Source organism: Erpetoichthys calabaricus, chromosome 6 (assembly GCF_900747795.2).
Source record: "Erpetoichthys calabaricus chromosome 6, fErpCal1.3, whole genome shotgun sequence".
In the NCBI taxonomy this organism is placed as follows: domain Eukaryota; kingdom Metazoa; phylum Chordata; class Cladistia; order Polypteriformes; family Polypteridae; genus Erpetoichthys; species Erpetoichthys calabaricus.
In genome coordinates, this window is record NC_041399.2 from 98,338,220 (window position 1) to 98,351,921 (window position 13,702).

A 13,702-nucleotide genomic window follows, 5' to 3' on the forward strand; every position below is an offset into this window, starting at 1 on the left:
ATGGTTGCCAATATTCAAATGTACTTTGCATATTGTTATTATTTATGAATATTATCAATAATACATTATTTTATGTGTAACTTAACTCCTGCTTGTCTTTTTACTACACCTAATTGCCTGAGGTTATAGATATAGAAGGGAAGGTGGGGATAAGTTATATATAATACCTTATAAAAACAGTGGTAAGTCTGTGAGATTAGGCATTCTGACAAAGGCTACTTATTAATAATACAATAGGGGAAAGTAGAGCAACATATTACTCTACCAAGACAAAACACCCCCTCAGGAGACAAGCTCCCATTATGACCAGGACTGTTACCATATGGCCTGGGGAGGCCTCCCAACAGTTGCAGGACTGCTTTCAGAGAACCAACTGGAGAGTGAGCTGGCATACAGGGATGAGGTGGAGCGGCTGTCAGAGTGGTGCAGAGTCAATAACCTGCTCCTCAACACCACAAAAATGAAGGAGCTTGTTATTGACTTTAGAAAAAAACAAAACTGACATCCAGCCACTCATCATTGGCAGGGCCTATGTGGAGAGGGTCCTGGTGTTCAGGTTTCTGGGCATTAAGCTGGAGGATGACCTGACCTGGAGCGCCAACACCAAGAAGCTGATGAAGAAGGCGCAGAAGAGACTGTATTTTCTGAGAATCCTCAGAAAGAACCATCTCCCCAAAAATCTGCTCCTTGCCTTTTATCACTGTTCCATCAGCAGTGTGCTCACGTACGGACTGTATGTGTGGTATGGCAGCTGCACTTCCTCAGAAAGGAAAGGGTTGTCAGGACAGCAGAGAGAGTGATTGGCTGTACCCTCCCCACTCTGGAACAAATCTTCATCTCCTGATGCCGCAAAAAAGCAATAGACATTTCACAGGATTCATCACATCCGGGTCATTGCCTCTTCCAGCTTTTGCCATCGGGCAAAAGATACAGAACAATGACAACCAGGACAAACTGCCTTAAAAACTGTTTTTATCCAAAAAGCAATCATGGCCCTAAACTCAAATAAAAACTGCTCTATATCATTCTCTAAATGTGCAACATATACCTTACGTCAACCAGTGCAATTTGTACATTTAACCAGTGCAATTTGTATATATGACAAGTGTAATTTGTATATATTTGTAATGTACTTTTATTACTATTACTTTTCTTGTTTTTTAACTCTTATGCCTTACACTGAGTCGACAGCACCTTCAATTTTGTTGTTCTTTTGTAAAAGTGACAATGACAATAAAGATCTATCTATCTATCTATCTATCTATCTATCTATCTATCTATCTATCTATCTATCTATCTATCTATCTATCTATCTATCTATCTATCTATCTATCTAATTTTTCATGTATTTCTTTTCCTTGGAAAAACATTAATGGAAAGATAGATTTTTGTTCCAGTTTCTTGTGGCTCACATCCAGTTAAAGGTGTCAGAGGGAGTACATACAATATACAGTAAATGAAACATTTTAAGCCTCATTCTGCTAACAGTACAACATTAATATACTTTTCTCTTAAGTATAAATTAACATAAGACATTATTTATTCTCTCTGTTACCTCTGCAGATGATTGCTCTAACCAGAGATTTTCACCCTTTACTGAGCTTCTAATTGCAAACATATGACATATTAGAATTCTTTTGCCTTCTAATCTTCTTAATTAGTGGTTACCCAAAAATACATATAGCTATAATTGACTTTTTATTTGAACAAATTTTTATTTTAAAATTTTTTAACACACAAGTAAGTGAATAATTTGAGCCATAGCCATTAACTTGATCAGAATATTTCGTGTTTATGCTTCTTTGCAATACCTGGTGTAAGATTTAAGCGTTTACCCCATCATCATTATTTGGGGATATGTTGAAGCTTTCAAGTATTTTAGTGTACCTATCTCAGTAAATTAGGGTAGCGCCAATGCCTATAATTTTTATTGGCACATCAAACCCATACATTATTCATATTGTGTTTTGACATTTAATATATTACTGAAACATTTAACCAAATAGTAGATTCCTAAAGAACCTGAGCACCTGATTACTCTAACTAAATCTAAACAGCAACAACAACAATGTATTTCTTGTTTAGCCCAAAATCACACAAGGAATGCCTGAATGGGCTTTAATTGGCCCCGTTTTTTGACAGCCCCCCCAGCTATGACTCACTAAGAAAACCTTTTAGGGATAAAAAATGGAAAAAATCTTGGGAAAAGTAAAATATACAATAACAAAAACAAACATAACATAGTGCCTGTACAAACTCTGTCATGTACAAGCAAGTCATTTGGAAATTATAACACAAAACACAGCTGGGTTAATTGTGCAATGAGCCGTGATATAAAGTTTTTTTCAGAGAGACAGTAAAACTAAATTATCATATTACCTAGAAGTGCAATGCATTGCAAGAGTATGCCTCTGAAAAAGAAAAGGCAGCAGATACAAGAATCTAAAAATGCACTGGACTGGGCTGGATTTCTGCTACAACAGACTGTGTGGTTTATCATCATAGCTTTCAGTCAGAACACCAATAGGTCATCATTTGATAAACATTTACTTGGACAATATGAGTGAGTGCATTTTAAGATTTATCCATGTGTTATTACTACACCTTGTAAGTTACTAAACTATTGGAAATATAATTGCCACAAAATGCTAGTTTTTTTTTTTTTTTTGTTCTTTATTTCGCCTTATACAATTTCTTGTATTAGGAATTTGTTAGTTATCGCATACCCCTTGGGGTCAGAGCGCAGGGTCAGCCATTGTACAGTGCCCCTGGAGCAATTACAGGTTAAGGGTCTTGCTCAAGGGCCCAGCAGAGTAGGATCTCTTTTGCCAGTGACGGGGATTCGAACCGGCAACCTTCGGGATACCAGCGCAGATCCTTAGCCTCAGAGCCACCACTCCGCCCACTAAGTTTATTGAACTTTGCTCTACAAAGTTTTGCTCTAAAATAATACAACAGCAAAATCATTTGAATAGAAATTGCCTTATTAAAAGCATTAAAGGAGCCTTTATGTTGTTTCCTTATGCAGAAAGAATACACTCAAAAGCCCAAACCCATGACATTATCATGGAGCCAGGAAAATGACATTTTGTTGGCCCATGGGGAAATGATGAAACTGTAGGGCCAACCAACCATCAGTGGATTAATTTGGTTGCAAAAATGACCATAGAAACATTTGTAACTCTTACTCATCTTAGACTAGAGATAGAGAAAAGAGATAACAGCAAAAAAAAACAATACCAAGGACAATGTACTGTATGGCACAAAAGCTGATCAAATTGTTCTCAAAGTACATTACCAATATAGGTAAAAGACATGTAAAATGCACACAAGTAGAAAATGAAATGGACAGTTACAAGCTTGACTTGGATGAAACACAACCGGATAAATAATAATTGCCATTGTGCACACAATCATCTATCTAGGCAACATCAAAAAATAAACTATCTGCATGAGAAAGGAGTTGGATTTATGTTGGACAAGAATGCAAAGAAAGCACTCTTGGAATGCAACCCAATCTCTGAAAAAAACATTATAACTAGGTTTGATACTAGATTCCAAAAGATAACATCATACAAGAATATGCTTCCACAAATGTAACAGGCGAAGAATTTAAGAAAGACTTTTACAGATCTCTACAGACCACTTTAAAAAGAGCTCCAAAATGTGATATCCTCATTGCAACGGTTGATCGGTCAAAGTGGGATCAAAGTGAGGGGAAACAGAAAAAGTGATGGACCCATGGGAGAAGTGAATGATAACTGTGAACTCTTGGCAGATTTTTTCACAGCCAGTAACCTCAATATTGGAGGAATCATTTGCCAATATAAGCCTTGCCACAAATTTACCAGGATATCACCAGCAGGAAACACTGAAAATCAAGTAGACCATATAGCTATAGTTCAAGGATGGCACTCATCATGTAAGGACATAAGACTGAAAAGAGAGGCAAACGGAGCCTCCATCAGATTAAAGCTGCAACACAGAAAAAGACTGAGGAGCATTGCATGTTTGACTGAGTCCTGTTTATGCTGATTTTTGGTTGTCTTTCTTAGGGCACCTTCCAAAATAATAACAACAGGTGTAGTACAGACGCTTACGTTAAGGAGTTGTTTTCCAATAAATAGCAGATTTGGTTCAGGCCTACTAATTCACTATTTGAGTTGGTGTGCCGACTCATATTCTTTTTGCTTTGAGTTGTTATAATATTTTTTAGATGAGTACCTGTAGAAAAAAGAAAGCGATAATTGTAATTAATAGGATTAATAGTATTAATAGGATTAATAGTAATGAGTGGCTGTTGGTCCACCTTATTTTTCATCTTGACAAAGAGGTTTTAGGTGCAAAACACTTTGTGGACCACTGCTTAGTACAAGGCATTCAACTGGGCTGTGAAAAAGAGTTTTATAAAATTATGTTTGCATTAGTCTTATCTAGTCTTTGGTCAAAGGTTTGCTGACCCCTTCCATTGTATATAGCATATGATATGATCACCTTTAATGTGGTCCACCAAAAAATATGATTAGCATTATAAATTTGAACTCAAATAAATTTCACTTCTCGGACTTATATGTGAGAATAAGTATACAATATTTATTCTCACTTCAAAGTTAGATGTTCATACCTTAGCTTCAGCCTTCAGAGAAGAAAAAGTCTCAGATAACATATCAGTTTTTTATTGATGGTATTTTTGTCACTTTTGAAGTGCTATCAACTCAATTTTTATTTGCCTCCTCACAGTTCTCTTACAACACTTTACAAATACCACATGTTGCCTGCTATTAATTTTTCATTTTCCTTTTCCTTCCATGTGAGGCTTCTGCACACCCCTCAGTATTGCACGTTTCTTGAATTTATATAAAAATATTTATATTTTAGATTGTACATAAATACAAATAGTAAGATGTTTCTAGAAATAGGAACTTCCATTTAGCTAAGATGAGGCTCTGGCGGCCGACCCTGCGGCCTCGAGATGTGCTGCCAAAGATGGCCCCCTCAGACGACCCTGAGTGTTTCCTATTCTGCTTTGAACGCATGGCAACATTGCCCATGATTCAAGTTTGCAGTATTTTTGCTAATTTATACAAAGAACAAAACATAAAGTAATAAAAGTAATGTACAGTGTCAGTTTTTAAGTGAGATAGCAGCTACAGAGATTGTTTTTTTAGAGTGCTAGGAAGAAAGGTGTAGGTAGAGCAGTGTGTTCCATCCATTCTTCTGTTGTGGCAAACTTTTTGTAGCCCAAAAAATCCCACGGCACACCACAATTATACTAACCTGAAAAGCATTAAACTGTCTGAAAGTGTGGGACAGGGAGCAGCAAAAAAAGCAGCTTTGAGATTGTTGTTCGCAGACACAGCACTTAGCCCCTAGTGAGCACTTTCTAAGTTCTGTCTCTGCAAAATGGCAATTGTAGAGCTGCTTTTATGTCAGCTTCTCCAGGTAGTCCCATCCTCCTCAGACACGTCTCGACTACCTGAGGAGTGTATCTCTCTCAGGACAGGACCCAGTGGAACTATGCTGTTATTTCCATGGTGCACCAATTGAAAAACACTTGTGTAGAGTATAATTATCAAGTCGTTGATGATGATGAACAATTGAGGATGGTATTTATGGAGTTTTAACACAAGTTTTAAAGTAAGCCAATTTAAGAGATGCTTATTCTTTCAATTAAATCAGTCTTCAGCAGTGCAGTCAAAGTCAGCAGTCGTTTCAATCATTTAATTTTCACTTTGACATGTCTGTGTCTCAAATACACAAACTTTTTATTGAATACCTTTAAAACAGCAATGAATTATTCTACTGTTTTTCACACATTTTTACACCTAAAGTGTTAGCTAGCTTGAAAGTCTTCTTATCACCTTTACATCATTTTTAAGCACTTAGTTTTCATCATTTAATTACATAAAAATATGTGAAAACATTAAATGCGCTATACCTTCTATCCATCTAACCATCTTCAAAACTCACTTATTCAGAGCAGAGTTTCAAGAAAATGGAGCTTATCCCGACCAGAATTAGACGCAAAGCAGGAACAATCCCTAGAAGGGGTGTCAGTTCATTATAATGTGAACACATGCACACAGGCCAATTTGGCATTGCCAATCAGCCAAACTTTCATTTCTTTGGACGTTAGGAGAAAATCAGAGCAAATCCACACAGATACAGGATAAACACGCAGGCTTCAGACTGGAAGCAGAGTTGTGTAAGTTCATGTACCAGTTATATACTAAAAAAAAGAAAAAGAAAAAAAATTGATGTTGGTGCCAGGCCAGGTGACCATCATACCCTCTGACATCTTCATCCTCTGACAAAATGTATAGAATTTTATTTAAATAGTTTTAATCAATACATGACAAGTTTTACAATTTAATACAAGTATATACTTAAATGAAGTTGTAACAATGGATTATTAAAAGCATAAGGAAAAGGACTGAAGGTACTTAAGGGTTAACTAAACAAGGCTTAAAAGCTTGGGCACGTGAAGCTTTTGCCTCATTTAGAGGAGCCACCAAAATAGTTAAAATGGTTAAAATGAAGTAGATGTGTAATTAACACACCTCTAAAAAGGGAGGGCAAACTAGTGAGAAAGTCCAATTATTACAAAGCGGTGATAAGATCAATGAGAAAACCCACAGGACACGCCTATTAACAAAGTGATGTTTAGAATATTGGAAGGATCGACATGTATACGAAGTTACTGGTGGCCGTGGTCAATTGACAAAGATGATAGAACTCTGCATGTTGTGATGTATTAGATAAGGTAATGATAATAGAAAAGTATAAAAAGGAATGAATTGTATTAATGATTGCTCACTCCATGGTCTGAGACATTTGTGCATATCTATGTGCAAATAAAGAATCATTCTGTATTTTCATCTGGTCATTGAGGATGATTTATTTGAATATAGAGGAAAGTTCTTTTCCACAACAAACGCAAAATATTGCATTATCCTCGATACATTCCTGATACTGAGCTGCTTTCTTTTTTTTCCAAGTACCACTAAGGGAGCAAATGATACTGGACTCTATATACTTAGGAACAATCTCTCTGGAAGTTCAAATATGTGATTAAAAAAAAGTGGACCCTCATTTTAATGCCAAATGCTTTAATGCTTGAGTCATCAAGCCCGATCACTAAATTGGAAAGTCCACAGTTGCATGTGTGCACACATACTCAGGGGTGAACTGAGAACACTGGGAGACCAATAAGAGCTAATCCCAGGAAAGAGGCTAACACCACAATTTCACATTTTACAAAAAGCAATATTTGTATAAATAAGAAGTTAAACTGAGCATGTGATAGACAAAAAAAATAATCATAATGATCAGTATTGTTCATCAAAATTCGCCAAAGCATTTTTTGCATCAAATATTTCATGCTCGATGGTTACCTTGTTCTCTAAATATTTTTCTGGACATTTGCTATGTGGCCGGCTTAGGCAAATATTTTTTCCCACTTTTTTCCACTGATGCTTGCAAGGCCATGACATCAGAGAGCTGTACCAGCCATGTACAGAACTTTTCATGCAGGCCTACTATAAGGTCACTGCCAATCCACATTCGGCATGCAGCATGTCACAGCCTGATCTGTACTCTATTTGGATTTTCATCCCACGTGTGTTAAAAAAAGAGAACCATGCACTATTTTCTATTCAGGAGTATATTAGCAGACCATAATGAGTACTACCACCAGTTATATAATACTGAACACTGTGAGCTGGCATAATTGCATTTTGCAGTTTGCATGCATAATTAGCCATGTGCTTAGGTACAATCTCAAAACCAGCCTTAAATGAGCTCTCCACCTGTCAGAAACCAGAAGAGACCCTGTGAAATAGTAATTATAACAAATGATTGATTACTATTTACAGGTCATCTGCACAGGCTCATTCGAAACAAAAAAGACATACCAACTACTATTGGAGCCGTAACTTCAAACAATTGAACGAGCCAGTCCCAAGCTTCTGCTTCATAGCACAGTCAATGTGTGCCCCAAGATTGTAAGCCTGTGACAGCAATGATCTATATTTTATTTACTTATTGCTAATTTGCGGCCATTTGTTGTGTTTTGCTTGAGGTAATCATTCTGTCTGCTTCTTTTGTTGTTTGAGGCACAGCAGCGCAATGTTTAACACTGCTATCTAACAGCTCAGTTTATATTTCTGGACACAATTATTGGTCGAGCATAGTTGTAGCCCTAAGAGACTCTTAAAACATTACTCAAAACTGTTCAGTTCTACCTTCCCCATTGTCTTCAGTGCATTTTGTGGAGTTTGTCAAAGTTCCTGAAGATTTCCATGATTTCACCAAACTCACGGTGAGGCAAACTCAGCAGGGTTAACTCATCACTAATAATAATGCATTTTAAGATGAGTTGAGGGTTGTTATACATACTTTAACAATAAGTTACTGAGAGAAACTTTTTTTTTTCACAACATCAGATTAAGCTGTACTCTACTAGTCCTTCTGCAGAAACACAATTGGCAATGATACAAAATGCTTGACTACAAGAGACAATTCTGAGTTGCCAATCAGTTGACAATGTGAGCTTTTGGAATGTGAGCAGACACTAATTTATTTGGGGAAAGTTAGGTAGACATAACCAAACATTATAAAGAACCTACATATGCTGGAAATTAAACATATGTACCCTGGATATGTGAAAAAAGAAAATCACACTAAACACCAGATTTTGCATGTACTAATCATTCTGCATGTTATATGTGTGTCCTAATATGTCAGACCATCTTTATGTCAAATAACGCATTTCACAAAAGAAATTATTGTCAGTTTCCTCATCAGTGCACACATCTTCAGCAGTAAATAACCTTAATTTAAAAATGCAAATTAAGCTAAGGGCAAAACTGCAATAATAATTTATTTAAAAAAAAAATTAAAAACAGCACTGAACATCTAACAGTTCAGTTCTACTTATAATGAAAAGAACAAAAGCAAAAATCACTGTCATTTCACAAATGTGTGAAATGTGACTAAAAGAGAAGGATATGGATTTTCACTTAATGTTTTATGAGATTACTCTATTGCAAAAACATTATCTATGTGTCATATTTAACTTTGGTTTTGTGTGTTTATGTGTATATCTACTGTATATAATCAAATACAGGACAGATTAGGGAAAGTAAGAAGAGGCTAGTCTTATGTCAGTGCCTTTTCTATACCTGTGATAATACAATTTTTAAATGCAGGTGCACTTGTTTTGCATGACAAATCTTGATTTATTTCCAAGACTATTAAAAATGTTATATGTTTCCCAGCAAAAAACTTGAACTTGATCTGGTACAGATACATTTATTATACAATAGTAAGTTTTTTTAAAGCTATCATACCATCCATTCATCCATCCATCCATCCATCCATCTTCCAACCCGCTGAATCTGAACACAGGGTCACGGGGGTCTGCTGGAGCCAATCCCAGCCAGCACAGGGTGCAAGGCAGGAGCAAATCCTGGGCAGGATGCCAACCCACCGCAGAGCTATCATACCATTTGATTCAAACATGTATTCTGTTGATTAGAAGCCACTGGTCATAATTTTTTCTTTCTTGTAATTTAAAAATTCTGACTTCACTAGGCTTCATGCCATTACTGTTTGCCCCTTATCACATGAAACAGTATCTTAGAAGTCTGATTTTACTGCAGACACTTTTTAACTCATTTCTCACTGCTTTGGTGTCAGCTTTTTTCACAACTAGCTGTCACTGCCCTCGCAAATTTCAAGTGAAGTGCTGAATAAGTATTTTGCAGAAATCAAGTTGTTAATCTGTGTGAAATAACCATTGAAATGGAGATTATTTGATGCAGCAGAGCAATTTCTTTATGTATGGATTAAAAGGGCTCAGACACAATTGAAAAAATTCTAAAAGCAGTGTCACACACGTGTGCATAGGAGGCAGCTGAAGGGCATAGAGATGAATGATAATACGTCTGCCTTTGTGCACTAATGCTCTTTCTGAGTTCCCTGCAGGCCTTTCCCGGGAAATCCCACCAGGAGCCACCGCCTTGACTCGGGACACATCATTTCTGGTCCTGGCCCCGGCCCCGAAGACGACATCACTTCCGGTCCCGGCCCCGAGGACGACATCACTTCCCCCAAACTTCCTATAAAGCCTCACACCTTTTCCCTGGAAGTCAGTTCTGTTTTGGACTCTGTCTTGTAAACTTGACTCAACTAAAGAATCATTTACTTTTGCAGCCAGGACACTGAATTATACGGGTGGCTGCCCCAAACCTTGCCATGTCTCTTGTCTCTTCATCTCACAGTGGCATAGTCGGCAGGATGCTGTCCCTGAAGAACCCGGGACAGGACCCTAAAACAAACCAGGTAGGAAAGTACTGGGGCCGAGTTTCTGGGCGGGGAGTGACTTAAAAAAGGCTCTGCGAAGGCTGCGATGAAGATTAATTACAACTACAGTGACCAACATAGTGCCCAAACTGAGGACAACAACAAGTGAAGACAAATATACCTCCAAACATGAGGTTTCTTCAATGGCAAAACGTATAGTCAAGTATTATCCAAAGCTATATGCAGCTGAAGATCAAAATTCATGGGTGAGTGTAAATAACTAGTTTTTATAGGGATTTAGACTGAGCAGTCACACCTTGTATTCACTTGTACACTTTTTAAAAGAGTGTACTCTCATTACAGGAGCCTGTGTTTAAACAACTCCTGGAAAGGCTACAGAATATCTGCACATCTCAGAAGTGACAGGACTGTATGCCTCAAATAAATAAATGAGATGTCTCGGCATCACCACTGACAAGCCTGATGCTGCTGAAGTCGAGAATTCAGGCGAGGCCGATTCCACTGCATCTTCGGGGAATTCTATTGCTTCAGCGACGCTTGTTAACGTGTCACCTTCTAGTCGTACCCAAGAAGTTACAGCAGAGAAAGAATGTGAACCATCTGGTAAGTGCACAATAGAGATGGTCATATCCCATCTTAGTTCAGACTGTTTAGAAAACACAACTGATTTGATTATTCATTTATATGTTTTTGCAGCTGTTGACACAATAGTTGACAGCCACTAAATACAGCCCAGGCACTACAAAACACTACGGGACCTTTACAAGAACCCAAAGCCAAATAAATTTACAGATTATATGGGAGAGTAGAAGTACATACAGAAAGCACCTGTCAAAGGAGGTGTTAGATTGATTGATGACTTTAAGCCCCGCCCCAAATATGAAAATATGATTTATGAAAATATGAAAATATAAAAATATGATTTATGAAAATATGAAAATATATGAAACTATAAAAATATGGATTACGTTAATATGATTTATAAGCTATAAGATATTGACTCATCGCTCTAAGTTATAAACTAATAGTAAGAAAATAAATATACAATTTTCTAAAAATGATATAAGATATTGACTCCCTACTCTAAGTTATAAGTACTTATCTTTCCTGCATAGCCATAACTAAAACGATATTCACTCCCCCGTTATAAGTTATAAACTAATAGTAAGAAAATAAATATACAATTATCTAGCCGAACCTTTCTAAAAACGATATTGACTCCCCGCTCTAAGTTATAAGTTCACGACACGCGTCTTTATTTTATAAGCATTTATCTTTCCTGCATAGCCATAACTAAAACGATATTCACTCCCCCGCTCTAAGTTATAAACTAATAGTAAGAAAATATACAATTATCTAGCCGACTCTTTCTAAAAACGATATAATATATTGACTCCCCACTGTAAGTTATAAGTTCACAACACGCGTCTTTAATTTATAAGCACTTATCTTTCCTGCATAGCCATAACTAAAACGATATAAGTGGCACTAGAATCAAAAGGAAGAAAATACATAGCCACTCCTCATGCCTCTTTTTAAATTTAATCGGTTCAAAACAATTAAGCTAAAAGACTTGTTTTTCAATTACTTCCCCCATCGGAAGGCGCCAAATATGGTTTTAACCATATGATCGATCAGACTTGTATTGCAATTACTTCCCCCATTGGAAGGCGCCAAATATGGTTTTAACCATATGACCGATCAGACTTGTTTTGCAATTATAATCAATCAGAGCCTGTCTCTTTACACTTTAATTTAATTACCATGCCGTAACAAGGCAGTGCCTTTCTGATTGAATGATAATAACCTAAAATGCTTACCTGCTGTTTTATGCCTCAGCAATAAGACACCCAGACGTTGCAACAATTAAGTCCCCCAAAGGGGGTCGGCGGCTTTCTGTTTTCAACCTAAACAGTTAAGAAAATTCTTAATCTAATTTAAACGTGTTCTATTTTTTTATATCATAAAGTTTTAAAGTAAAATACTTATTCTCACCCGAATCAAAGAATTAAGAAAATATAAACTCCTTCTGATTTTTACTAAAATTCTTAACACGCTTTTCAACACTGGCTCTGTGAACTTAATCACAAGACTGTTTTTAAAAAGCGATAAAGGTCAAAAAAGACTTTTTACATTCCTATGGTCTAAGAACAAAGTTATTAAATGAAATATTTTCCACTAACGACTCTCTCTTATATTCACAATGATCTTTAAAAAGGGTCTCGCTGTCTATGGTACTTGATAAAAGTTGTTCTTTCTGAGTACTGTATTTCAGCCTCGTTAATCGGGTAAATGTCATATTGACCTCGTTTCACTTTAAAATACACGTGCCTATCTAAGAAATGGGTCTTTCCGATACTGTATTTTAGCCTTGTTTCACATTTAAAGTATATAAACTTTAAAATACACTTGGCTTTTAGCACAATGATCTCTCAGTAAAACATAACGGGGGCGCTTTTTCCTATTTGCTTAGATGTGAACCTTACAGCAGTGAGTGTTTGAATGAGGCGTATTCCCGCTACCAGGGTCTCCCCACCCCTTAGAGGAGGAACATCAACAACTCTGAACCCATGAGCTTTCTCCCAAACGTTCCCGCGTGTTTCGCTCCGCCCTTCCAAGGCGGTACAGAGCCTGATGTGCGGCATAAAGTGTTCTGCTTCGCTGGTATTACCACAATAACTTTTCCAGCATTCCAAGTTTCTCTGCGAGCTTTTTTTAAAAGGTAGGTGTTTTCACTCTTTTCTTCCGCAATGGTTGACATGGGAAAAATACTTTTGTGATTGAGGGTAAGTGTAGATTATCGATTGTCTCTTCAAACTGTTGAAATTATATTCTTTTATAAATCTGCTTTCAAATCAGATCAGTTCCAGCGATGAGTGGGGATTTTCTGCTTTTTAAATGAAAAAACTGTACCTAGTCGTAACGCTCAGAGTTTATAAATGTGGTATTTTTCTTATTTTAGAAGGCTGTAGTTTCTGGCCGGTTGGCTGCTCAAAAAGTGAGTCAGTTCTTCTTTCGGCCGTACTTTTAAATCGAAATGTTGCTTATAAGACCGCCGATTTAATACTTTTAATGTTTTTAAGTTTTTACAAACTTTTTAATGGTAATGTACGTTTCATGCTAATTATAGTAGTTTTACAGACTTTTATAACCTTTTATAAATCGAAATGTTGCTTATAAGACCGCGACGATTTAATACTTTTAATGTCTTTAAGTATGTACAAACTTTTTAATGGTAATGTACGTTTCATGCTAGCCTTTTATAAATCGAAATGTTGCTTATGAATCCGCGCCGATTTAATACTTTTAATGTCTTTAAGTATTTACAAACTTATTACTTTTTAATGGTAATGTACGTTTCATGCTAATTATAGTA